We start from the raw sequence: 13,387 nt of genomic DNA on the forward strand, positions 1-13,387 counted from the left end.
ATGGGACGAAACGGGGCGCTTAGAGGCCCGGGAATCTGTGGGTCTTTTAGGCGGAGAGGGGCGAAGGAGGTTATTCGTTTTGGGGAAGGTCATGGAAACAGCAAAGGCTCAGAGGTGGTGCCTAAAGTGGCTGGAGAAGCTGAACGGTTTGGAACAGAGGCGTGACTTGGAGGGGTAAATGGAGACCAGATTAGGAAGCCTTGGGAGGCACAATCAGGGGTTAAAATCTTGAACAATTCAGAGTTGTTTTATTTTTAAAAATATATAGAAAATGAAATCTACACTTACGTAATAGATAACTTATGAAAAAGTACATGGAATACACATGTTGCAGTCTTGCCAATGTACCTTAATGTAGCAGTTTCTCCTTGTCTGGACTGATACCTGGGATTCTTTGTCCTACTCCAAGAAAATTAAGGAACGGGACATAAGGTGAGGTGGGAGCGAAAGTTTAATAAGCGAAAGAAGAAAGCTCTCCACAGTGAGCTGAGTATGCAAGTGGATTGCCCTGTTACAGCTGAATTCAAAAGCTTTTGCAAGAAAACCTCTTATCTCTGTAGTAGTTTGAGTAACTTCTCTTATCAGTAAAGCTGTCTTATCTTACGCAGCTGTGGTTATGTATCTATGCAAGCACAAAGCACCGCCTTTTTTGTTTGCATAACTGTGGGTTTGTTTTAGGTAAGCCCCTCTCCTCCCTGTGAAAGTTCCCACCATGTATATGCCTGAAAAGGGGAGAAAACTTTCCTGGGAGCTCCCTAATTATACAAAGAACAAAAGGCTTCTGTGCTGGACCCTGTCTGCTTATCTGTGTGCAGGTGGAGCCTGAGTTTTTTACCAGGTTGTTTTATTTTTGCCTGTTGCTGTGACTTTTCAGGCAGGCCGCTTCTGCATTGAGTCTTCCCCAACTGATTTTCTCTTTCCTTCTCTCTCACACACAGTTAGGAAACATAATGTAATTACTACCCATGACAAAACCATCCTACTTAAGAAATGGAACATTCCTAGTACAGATGCTCCCCACCTATGGATTCCTTCCTTATCCCTTCTCCCTCTGCACGCCCAACTTCTATCCTGACCTTTGTGTCTGTCATACCCTCACTTTTTAAAATAGTTTTTTAAATCGCTTCTTTGTATCCCTAATACATCACTTTGTTTTGCTTCTCTGAAACTTTATAAAAATGGTGCTATGGTCTGGGTGTTTGTGACTCCATAAAATTCATGTGCTAGAATTCTAACCCCCAAAGTGATGGTATCAGGAGATGGGCCCTTTGGTCATGAGTGGGATTCATAAGAGCCCTTATAAAGGAGGTCCTGCAGAGCTACCTAGCCACTTCCAGCATGTGAGAACACAGCAGTTGCTGAGACCAGTCCCTCACAAGACAGGAATCTGCTGGTGCCTTGATCTTGGACTTCCCAGCCTCCAGAACTGTGAGAAATAAATTGTTGTTGTTTATAAGCCACTCAGCGTATGGTATTTTGTTATAGCAGCCCAAATGGCCTAAGACAAATGGTATCATGCTGTTAAGTTCTCTTCTGCAATTTTCTTCTTTCAAAGTTGTTTCTATAATACATACACAGTGCTGTATAGTCCTGTAATTCATTTTCACTGCAGTAAAATATTCCACTATGTGGCTATACCACAATTTATTGACCTAGTGATAAAGCCACTTGGTGATTTGTTGGTTTTTTTTTTTTTTTTTTTTCAATTTGGGGTTGGAAACAATTGAGAATAACCCAATTTGTATCCTGGTGTATGCATGCAGACATCCCACAAGATGTAATACCTAGGAGTATATGCAAATATCCAACTTTACAATAAAACACTAGAACTATTTCCCCAATTGGTGGTCCCAATTTCACTTCTACCAGCAATGGGTAAGAATTATTAATTTACATCCTCACCAACACTTAGTATTGTCACACTTCTTGATTTTTCCAGGTGAGTGAATGTAAAATAGTATTTCACCAGCGTTTTAATTTGCATTTCCCTGATCACTAATAAAGTTGAGACCTTTACATATATTTATCACATTCCCTCTTTTTAAAAGTGTCTGTTCATGTCCTTTGCCCATTTTTCTTTGGAGTTGTGTTCTTTTTGATTTGTAGAGCTCTTTGTATATTCTTGATACTCATCTTTAGTCAGTTATACTTGTTTACACACATTTTCTTGCAGTTCATGGCTTGTCTTTTCACTTTCTTCATGATGTCTTCTGACAAGTAGAATTCATGTCTTTTATTTTGTGGTCAGCTCCCTATCTTTTCATGAAGTCTTTCTTGCCCTGAATTCAGAAAACATTCTCCTATATTTTCTTTTTTTTTTTTTTTTTTTTTTTTTTGGAGATGGAGTCTTGCCCTGTCGCCCAGGCTGGAGTACAGTGGTGCTATCTCGGCTCACTGCAAGCTCCGCCTCCCGGGTTCACGCCATTCTCCTGCCTCAGCCTCCTGAGTAGCTGGGACTACAGACGCCCACCACCATGGCCGGCTAATTTTCTTTTTTTTTTTTTTTTTTTTTTTTTTGTATTTTTAGTAGAGACAGGGTTTCACCATGTTAACCAGGATGGTCTCAATCTCCTGACCTCATGATCTGCCTGCCTTGGCCTCCCAAGTACTGGGATTACAGGCGTGAGCCACCGTGCCTGGCCAGATATTCTCCTATATTTTCTTGAAAATGTTTTTAAATTTTGCCTTTTTCGCTAATCCATTTGGAATTGATTTTTGTATATGTGGGAGGCAGGGATCCAACTTCATTTTTCCTCATGTGAATAACTATCTCAGCATCACTTGTTGATAGTTTCCACTTCTTCATAGATGAACAAGGCCACCTCTGTCCTGCATAATGCTTTGAAAGAGCAGGAATACTGTTGACTCTATTCAGTATCACTGATAAATGTATCTGTCTTTGTGCTACTATCATGTGGTTTTAATTGCTACATCTTTATGATAAATCTTGATGTACAAATATCTCAAGATCCCTCCTTACTTATTCTTCCTCAGGAACTTCTCAACCATGCTTGAGCTTTTGCCTTTCATTATAAATTGCAAAACTAGTTTGTCAAGTTGCTCAAAATACCCTATTGGCATTTTGCTTGGAATTACAGTAAATCAATAAATCAGCTTGGCAATTTTGGCATCTTTACAAAATTGTTTCTTTCAGTTAATAATGTATTCTATCTCTCTATTGTTAGGTTTTAAAACCTTTCAATGAATTCTTCTAATATTCTTCATAAATATCTAATCTTAGTATATTGCATTTTCCCTCTACTTATTTGGAAGTTTACACTGTATTCTTTTACTTATTGCCCTTGAAATTTTAACATGTATGCTTAAGTCTAAAATTAATATCCTAAACAATCCTCTGAAACAATGTAAGGACCTTGGAACACTTTCACTCTAATCTTTCCTACCCTTGCTATTTTAGTCTGCCCCTTTTTAATCCCCAATTCACATTATTATTACCATTATTATATTAGGCAGACATTCTTTTAGATTTGCCTATATGTTTGCCACCACCTTTGCTCATCATTCCTTCTTGCATCACAAACCTTCTGTCTGAGGTCACCTTTCTTCCCAAAATACAGATGGGCCTTGAAGGTCCTATACTGAAGTTCTATTGGTGATTAACTGCTGGTTCTCATGGTGCTGAGATGAGGACCTCAGTGCTTCCTGTGACACCATGTGGAGGAGCTGAGATGGAGAAGCAGAAGGACTTCTAATTCTGGAAGGGCCTGTTAAATTAAGCTTAGCCTAAAGCTGCCTCCTTATGTATTTTAAGTTCAGCCTAAAGGTTTCTCTGTACATAGTGAAATGTAACTTAACTGGATGTGTAAACAGACTATAACCTACTCTTGTGCCAGCCACCGAGTTTTAGCCAACTGTTCAAATCATGTTCAAATAAGGCAAATGCCAAGCTGTAACCCATCCAGCTGTTGCTGTACCTCACTTGTTTCTGTATATCACTTTCCTTTTTCTGTCCATAAATCATCTTCGACAATGCAGTATCACTGGAGTGTCTCTGAATCTCCTGTGATTTGACAGGTTGCCTGATTCATAAATTATTTGCTCATTTAAACTATGTTCAATTTAATTTGTCTTTCTTTTGACACGCCCAAAGGGAGACCCAGGTGCCTCTCTGGCGGTGGGGGGTGAGAGTCCTCAGTGGCAGAGAGTGTTGGAATGAAAGAACTTTGCCTGCACACTGTCTCTATGGAGACCACATACACAAAGGCCCCCAGCACAAGAGAACTACGCAGAGCTGGAGGGAGTCCATGGACTGTCCCACGGCACACTAGAATCTATCACCTCTGTCCCTTCTCCATGCTCCCAACTGCAAAGGGAGGAAGAGGTGGTGTCTTTGAGGTAGACATAGTAGCCCCTGTCATCATTCTATTCCTGGGTACTGCAGTGGGAGGGAGGGTTCCCAAAGGAGCAAACCGTGCTCCCCACATCCAGGCCCTTAGCCATGCATCTCACCTGCCATTAGTAGGATATGGAATCAAAAGCTTAACATTAATTATGGCTTTTGTTTTGAATTTCTACTTTTTACTATGGACATTTTCACATACATATGAAAGTAAGAAAGAAAAGAAGTATTCTGTTTGAGAAATGCAAGCCTCCTTTAAATTATCAGACCCAAAGAGACACTGGAATGAGAAGCAGTCGTGTCCCACTGCCCCCTTAAGCTTAGTAATGATTTCGAAGCTGCTTGCTATGCAGGCTCCAGACTGAGAACCCACATAGCCTGCCACCCTCTGGATTATACCCATGGCATCTTTTTGGGGGGGGATTGGGGGGGATATTCGTCCCTTCAAGGATTTATCCATTGTGTTACAAACAATCCAATTATATTCTTTTATTTTTAAATGTATAATTAAATTATTGACTATAGTCTCCCTGTTGTGATATCAATACTAGGTCTTATTCATTCTATTTTTTTGTACCCATTAACAATTCCCCCTCCCTTCCACCTCCCCAGTACCCTTCCCAGCATCTGGTAAACATCCTTCTACTCTGTATCTCCATGAGTTTAATTGTTTTGATTTTTTAAATCCCACCAATAAACGAGAACACGTGATGTTTGTCTCTCTGTGCCCGGCTTATTTCACTTAGCATAATGACCTCCAGTTCCATCCATGTTGTTGCCAATGAGAGGATCTCATTCTTTCTCGTGGCTGAATATTACTCCCTTGTGTATATGTACCACAGTTTCTTTATCCATTCATCTGCTGAGACACTTTGCTTCCGAATCTTGGCTATTGTGAATAGTGCTGCAGTAAACATGGGCATGCAGATATCTCTCTGATATACTGACTTCCTTTCTTTTGGGCATATACCTAGCAGTGGGATTGCTGGATCATATGACGGCTCTATTTTTAGTTTTTAGGAACCGCCAAACTATTCTCTATAGTGGTTGTACTAATTTACATCCCCACCAACATTGCACAGCAGTTCCCTTTTCTCCACATCCTCCAGCATTTGTTATTGCCTGTCTTTTGGATACAAGCCATTTAATTGATATATCATTGTAATTTTGATTTGCATTTATCCAATGATCAGTGATGTTGAGCACTTTTTCATTTGCCTGTTTGCCATTTGTATGCCTTCTTTTGAGAAAATGTCTATTCAGATCATTTGCCTTTTTAAAAATCAAATTATTAGATTTTTTTCCTATAGAGTTATTTGAGCTTGTTATATATTCTGGTTATTCATCCCTTATCAGATAGGTAGTTTGTATATGTTTTCTCCCATTCTATGGGTTGGCTTGACACTTTGTTGATTGTTTCCTTTGCTGTTCAGAAGATTTTAACTTGGTGTGATCCCATTTGTCCATTTTTGCTTTGGTTTTCTATGCTTGTGAGGTATTCCTCAAGAAACTTTTGCCAAGACCAACGTGAAAGTTACCCCAATGTTTTCTTGAAGTAGTTTCATGGTTTGAGGTCTTAGATTGAAGTCGTTAATCCATTTGATTTGATTTTTATATATGGCAAGAGATAGGAATCAAGTTTCATTCTTCTGCATGTGGATATCCAATTCTCCCAACACCATTTATTGAAGAGATTGTCTTTTCATCCAATATATGTGCTTGGCACCTTTGTCAAAAATGAGTTCACTGTGGGTGTATGGATTTGTTTCTGAGTTCTGTATTCTGTTCCATTGGTCTATCTGTCTTTTTATGGCAGTAGCATGCTGTTTTGATTACTGTAACTCTGTAGTATAATTGGTAGTCAAATAATGTGATTCCTCCAGTTTTGTTCCTTTTACTCAGGATAGCTTTGGCTACTCTTGTGATTCCACACAAATTTTAGGATTTTTTTTTCTATTTCTGTGAAGAATTACATTGGTATTTTGATAGAGATTGCACTGAATCTGTTGATTGCTTTGGGTAGTATGGACATTTTAACAATATTGATTCTTCCAATCCATGAACATGAAATATCTTTCCATTTTTTGTGTGTCCTCTTCAACTTCTTTCATCATTGTTTCACAGTTTCATTGTAGAGATATTTCACTTCTTTGGTTAATTCCTAGGTCTTGGATTTTATTTGTGGATATTGTAAATGGGATTACTTTTTAAACTTCTTTTTCAGATTGTTCACTGTTGACACATAGAAATGCTACTGATCTTTGCATGTTGATTTTGTATCCTGCAACATTACTGAGTTGGTTTATCAGTTCTAATAGTTTTTCGGTGGACTCTTTAGGTTTTTCCAAATATAAGATCATATAATCTACAAACAAGGATAATTTTACTTCTTCCATTCCAGTCTGGATGCCCTTTATTTCCTTCTCTTGTCTAATTGTTCTAACGAGAACTTCCAGTTCTATGTTGAATAACAGTGGTGACAGTAGGCATCCTTGTCATGTCCCAAATCTTAGAGGAGAGGCTTTCAGATTTTCCCCACTCAGTATGATACTAGCCATGCCAGCTGGTATCTCCCTAGGTCACATGCCACCCTAATTGATTGGCTGTATACCCAACCTGGCACTAGAAGTTGCCTAGGAATTGCAGTTCTTGTGTCCTAGACTGCCTTTCAAGTTTACCTAGGACCCCAGAGCACTTCACCCTGTGGTGGCTAGGCTTGCCAAGAAACTCAAGTTCTGACCACTGGCTAGGGCTGGTTCAAATGCTCCCTCCATTCCTGGGCACTGGCTGAGCCCAGCATGGCTTTATTCTCTGCTGTGACAGAGCAGCACTGAGTTCCATGTAAAATCCTTCAGTCGGCATGCTGTCCCTCCCCAGAGTGCACAGATTCTCTTCTCTATGGTGCATGGCCACTGCTAGGGGGTGGGGTAGGGGTGGTGTCAGCAATTCAAGACTGTCTCTCTTGCCTTCCTCAATGTCTCTTTCCACAATATGAAGTGAAAACCAGGTACCACAGTTGCTCACCTGATTTTTGGTCCTCGTGATGATGCTTTTATGTGTGCAGATAGTTGATAAAATCTGGTGTTCCTGTGGTGGGGGGCGGGTGGTATAGGCTTCTATTCCACATCTCGCTCTGCCCCTTCTCTGTTTTTCATCAAGGACACTAGAATCTTCCCAGTCATCAGGTTCAAGATACTGGAGTCACTCATCCATCCCCTTTCCCTCGACTCCCTTATTCAGCTGGCTGTCAGGTTCTGTCAATTCTTCTTGCCTAGTATTTCTCCTAAATATCCTCCCCTCTGTTCCAGAATGATTTGAAACTGACCTCTAGAGAAAGAGGATCCGTGGAAGAGTTTTCTAGTGATCTAGAAGGCTATCAGATAGAAGAGGGAGGCAGAGATATAGACCAAAGTAGGTGAAAGTACACATTAGTCCCTCCTCTAGGCCCTGAGAGTTACACCCATTCAGAAGCAGGGATTGTGAAAGAGCCTGCTGGAACAAAGAAGGGTACAGAGGGGGCCACTTCAAGATCCCTGACCACAAATTATTTTTCCTAGGCTGTTAATTGATAATTGATTAATAATAGTTATAATTGTGGTATTATAATTAGTAAATTATAATTTTGTATTATAATTTTAAATTTATATATAATTTTAAAATTATAATTTACTAATTGTAATGTCCCAATTATAATCTGTGGCCAGTTAGAAGAAGAGTATGGGACTAGTTTGTGCTTGAGCCACAATTCCAGGTCTACTGGGATAAATTGAGGAGCAGAGGCTGGACAAGAGCCATAAATCATCGGTGGTTATGAAACCACCTTTGCAAATTTATGATGGTGAGAAAATTATGACAGGGAAAGAGATCTGATTCGACTAACATCCATCTTGCTCTTGACCTCCAAACTGCCCTTGATCATTCCTGAGTTTAGGCCAAGCTAACTTTGGGAGACATTTATGTAAAAAGTAAAGTAGAGGTTCCTCTTCAAAGACTTTCCTCCCCAACTAATTAGAAATAAATAGTAACTTCTCTTAGAAGCAAAATTTATTCAAAGACCTGTGCTAACATTCTTAAATATCTGCTAGCCGTAACAGAGAAATCAATGTACTTTATGTTCTTAGCTCCCACAATTTAGCCTAAATATTTGCCCTGGCATGCTCATACTGGTCCAAGCAAGCATTAGGTTATAGCCTGTTCCTCTTCCTTATTTGAAGGTATTTTTACCTTTCTCAGCACTCCACAAGTTACTTCCTCCTTCCTTTGTTCTCCTCTGCCTTTGCCTCTCTTAAAAAGTTCTAAGTTGCTAGCCAATCGGGACAACTACAGAATATGAGGTCCCGTTCCAGCCAGTGGAAACCGGACACAGCAGTGGGGTGAACACATCAGGTTATAAATGACCCTGTCTCCTTTGTTGAGTGTACTCTTATGGCAAAACTGCTGGCGAGTGTACCCTTTCTGCAGAAAGTATAAAAATGGCCTTGCTGAGAAAATTAAATTTATTTTCAAGTGCTATTTCATTACGGTACTGGGGAACAAGCATTTCAAACATTTAGTTTATAGTTTAAATGATAATAGCCCTTCCCTAAAACTAACCCACCTTTGTAAAGCTAATGAAAGGCCACCAGGTTAGGAGGATGAGAGGAGCCTAAATTCTGCTAAGGTGTAGAGGTAAACAATTACTAGCCATTATTCCAGAGATCATAAGATTTGCAACTCCCCCAATTACTCCTGCAGATAATATCATGATTGTAGAACCTAAGATTGACAATTTGAGATGTATTTTCAGGTTTTTGCATTTCTGATAATCAACCGATGGCTCCACCTGGACCTGCCAACCCCGCCAAGCAGTCATGGACCCAGAAGCAGACTCCTTGGCCTGCCAAACTATCCTTACAAAACCCTAGCCTCCAACTTTTCAGGAAGATTGATTTGAGTAATAACTCCATTTCCCACGTGGCACAGCTGGCCTCAATGATTAAACTCTATTGCAATGCTGTGGTCTCAGTGAATTGGTTTTGTCTGTGCAATGGGCAGGAAGAACCCATGGGGCGGTTACAGTTACATTCATTCATTCCATAAATATATTTGAATACTCACTCTGTGTCAGGCACTTTGCTCAGTACTGAGGGTATAGGAATAAGTCTGCCATCATGAAACATAGTCAGGGAGTACAGCGAATGGGGAGAAAAGTTAAACAGTTCTTCAAATATACAACGATGAGTGATGGTAGGCACTGTAAGGGAAAAATGGAGTAGGGAGCTGAGCTGGCCGTGGGGGTGCACCCCAACCACCTTGCACATGTGTTCTCAGGACTTCCTGAGGGCTGTCATGGGCCATGGTCACTCATATTTGGCTCAGAATAAATCTCTTCAAATATTTTAGAGTTCGACTCTTTTCATCAACAGGTGGGAATAGATGATCCCCTGCCAGGTTTGGGGAGAAAGGTGTGAGGACTAAACTCTGATTTTTTTTATCTTGCCCAAATTCCTAAGGGGTCTGGGGAGTCATGCCCTACAAATCATAAATTCTCATCAGATGGGTTTTATTTAACCCTATATATTGTGACTGACTTTCCAACCTAGCTCTGGCATAACATTAGGAGACAAGGAAAAAAATCAAAATATTTTACCCCAAAACATGTTTCTTTGCCATATTTTGAAATGACCCTGCAAAGTTGTTCTTTGTGGGGGAAAATGTGCAACTGTGAAGAATCTCTGTTAACATAGCTAGGTTTTTTTCTTCCAGACCCTCCTGATCTCCTAAAGAGATTAACTGAGATCTGAATAGGAAACATTTGTCATCCATTGTCTCTAAGGGCAGCCACGATCAGACTTCAAAAGAACTTTGGTCTCCACAATCTTTATCTTAATCTGAACTTTCCCTTTCTATGAATTCCAGGTCTTTAGACAAACTCAACCAATTGTCAACCAGAAAATGTTTAAATTCACCTATAGCCTGGAAGCCCCCTGCCCCCCTCCTTCCTGCTTTGAGTTGTCCCACCTTTCTGGACCAAACAACCTATGTATATCTTTTTTTCTTTTTTTTTTTTTTTTTTTTTGAGATGGATGGAGTTTTGCTCTGTCACCTAGGCTGAAGTGCAGTTGTGTGATCTCAGCTTACTGCAACTTCTGCCTCCTGGGTTCAAGTGATTCTTGTGCCTCAGCCTCCTGAGTGGCTGGGATCACAGGTGTGCACCACTATGCCTGGCTAATTTTTTTGTATTTTTAGTAGAGATGGGGGTTACACCATGTTGGCCAGGCTGGTCTCAAACTCCTGACCTCAAGTGATCCACCCACCTCGGCCTCCCAAAGTGCTGGGATTACAGGCGTGAGCCACTATGCCCAACCCCAAACCTATGTATTTCTTCAATGTATTTGATTGGGGTCTCTTGCCTCTCTAAAATGTATAAAACCAGGCTGCACCCCAACCACCTTGCACATGTGTTCTCAGGACCTCCTGAGGGCTGTCATGGGCCATGGTCACTCATATTTGGCTCAGAATAAATCTCTTCAAATATTTTAGAGTTCGACTCTTTTCGTCAACTGGTGGGAATAGATGATGCCCTGCCAGTGTCAGGGTCACCCTAGGCCGTTGGCCCCCTGAGGTCACCAGCACTTTCCTGGATTTCTCTCACAAGTTCTCCCTCATTCTGGCTCAGGAAGAGAGATTGCTTCTCTCACCCCCAAACACTCACAGACACTGAGGCCCTTTCTTATTCTGGAGCAAGCAGAAGCTCTTGACAAGCCCAATAAAGTCAAAAAGCAGTTACCTAAAAAGAGAAAGGAAATGCACCATCCTCTTCCTGCTGCTGCCTCCCCGGAACAGGCCTCATCAGCCCTACCTCTGGCTGTGGCAATAGCCTTGGGGTTTCAGGAAGATAACAGTTACAGCTACTCCACTCTTAGGGGCTGAATTGGGTCCTTTCAAAAAGCCTGTGTTGAAGACCCAGACCCTTAGAATGTGACTGTATCTGTAGGCAAGGCATTTTAAGAGGTGATTAAGGTAAAATGAAGTCATGTGGTTGGGCCCTCATCCAATATGACTGGAGTCCTCATAAGATGAGAAGATTAAGACACAAACGCAGAGACCTGGGGAAGGTGGCTATCTGCAAGCCAAAGAGAGAGGCCTCAGAAGAAACCAAACCCTCTGACATATTGATCTTGGACTTCTGGCCTCCAGAACAGTAAGAAAATAAGTTTCTGTTGTTCAAGCCACCTGGTCTGTGGGTTTTGTTATGGCAGTGAGGACTAAACTCTGACGTTTTTCTTCTCTTGCCTAAATTCCTATTTAAGGGGCCTGGGGAGTCACAACCTACAAACCATAAAATCTCAACAGAGGGGTTTTGTTTAACCTTACATAATGTGGCTCACTTTCCATACTGACTCTCACATAACATCACATGACGGATAAGAAGGAAATCAAATATTTTACCACCAAATAAATATGTTTCTTTGCCATATTTTAAAATGGCCTGCAGAGCCATTCTCATGGGGGGAAATTGCATTTGTAAAAAATCTCTGCTAACATAACTAGATCTTTCCCCCTTCCAGGCCCTCCCAAGCCTGAAGAAATTAATTGAGTCTAGCACCTTTTTGGGGTCTGAATAGAAAACATTTGCCATCTATTGTCTCTAAGGGTGGCCACCCACGAGGCTTCATCTACCTAATGAGAACCCTGGTCTCCACAACCTCTTATCTTGACCCAGACACACCCTTCTATTGATTCCAGGCCTTTAGATAATAACTTAACTCTTTCAACCAATAGCCAATCAGAAAGTCTTGGAGTCCCCCTATGACCTGTAACCCCCACTCCGACTCCCTCTTTGAGTTCTGCCACCTTTCGAACCTGAATCAATCATAAAACCTGGCTGCAGCCCAACCACCTCAGGCACATGTTCTCAGGACCTCTTGGGACTGTGCCTTAGGCCTTGGCCACTCATATTTGGTTCAGAATAAACGTCTTTAAATATTTTACAGAGTTTGACTTTTTTTATCCACAGCAGCCCAAGCAAGCTAACGTATCCTCCTTCCTCATTTCACCCAGGAAGGAAGTGAGGCTGGATGGGGAAAGCGCACCATTGGCCTCAAGCCGCAAGATCTGCACTGGTTCCAGGGGCTGGGACTAGGACCCAGATCTGATTCCAGTGCAGCGTCCCATGTCCAGACCCATTCAACTTGGAAACCAAAAGTAAAATTCTAGGCCCCACAACCAACTGAATGGACCCCTCCTCTCAGCCAAAGGCATTCCAAAGTTAACCTGAGAAACAGTTCAGACTGTGATGGGAAGTGGGGGTTGCATATGCCTTATTATGCCCTCTCCCCCTTTGGAATTCAGGCACAACTGACCAGCATTAACATTAAAACAAAAATCTGAAGACTGACTAAACAGACTCATTGTAGCAATAAGACACCAAGTTCTATCCTGGCTCTAGTATAGCATCACATGACAGTGGGCCCTGAAAGAAATTAAACTATTTTACCCCAAAATATTAATATACATATTTGACATATTTTGAAATGGCCCTGCAAACCTCACTCTTGTGGGGAAAATCTGCTCTGCAAAGAATCCCCTTCCCTTTCCAAGTCTTTTCCCTGATCCAGGCATCTTTTTAGGTCTGATAAGAGCTCTGATGCTTGCTTCCGGGAGGCTTCATCTGCATGATAAAACCTTGGTCTCCACACCCCTTAACTTAACCCAGACACTCCCTTCTACTGAGTCCAGGTCTGTAGGTACTTACTTAACTCTTTCAACCAATAACCAATCAGGAAGTCTTTGAATCCACCTATGACCTGGAAGCCCACGTCTTCGAGTTGTCCCGCCTTTCTGGACCAAACCAATGTACATATCACATGTATTGCTTGATGTCTCATGTCTCCCTAAAATGTATAAAACGAAAATCTAGCTCAATAATCTTGAGCACACATTCTCAGGATCTCCTGGGGCTGTGTCACAGGCCACTGGTCACTCATATTTGGGTCAGAATAAATCTCTTCAACTATTTCAGAATTTGACCCTTTTCTTCAACAA

At 41.2% G+C, this 13,387-nt stretch overlaps 1 long non-coding RNA gene across 1 annotated transcript; it reads left to right on the forward strand.

Annotated features, from left to right (window-relative positions):
* The first annotated feature begins 4,230 nt into the window (after positions 1 to 4,230).
* LOC107967343 (uncharacterized) lies at positions 4,231 to 9,355 on the forward strand. Its single transcript, XR_001707686.4, has 2 exons — positions 4,231 to 4,356; positions 9,147 to 9,355. It is a non-coding gene; the product is annotated as an uncharacterized LOC107967343 (long non-coding RNA).
* The last annotated feature ends 4,032 nt before the right edge of the window (positions 9,356 to 13,387 follow it).

Source organism: Pan troglodytes, chromosome 9 (genome assembly GCF_028858775.2).
Source record: "Pan troglodytes isolate AG18354 chromosome 9, NHGRI_mPanTro3-v2.0_pri, whole genome shotgun sequence".
Taxonomy (NCBI): Eukaryota; Metazoa; Chordata; class Mammalia; order Primates; family Hominidae; genus Pan; species Pan troglodytes.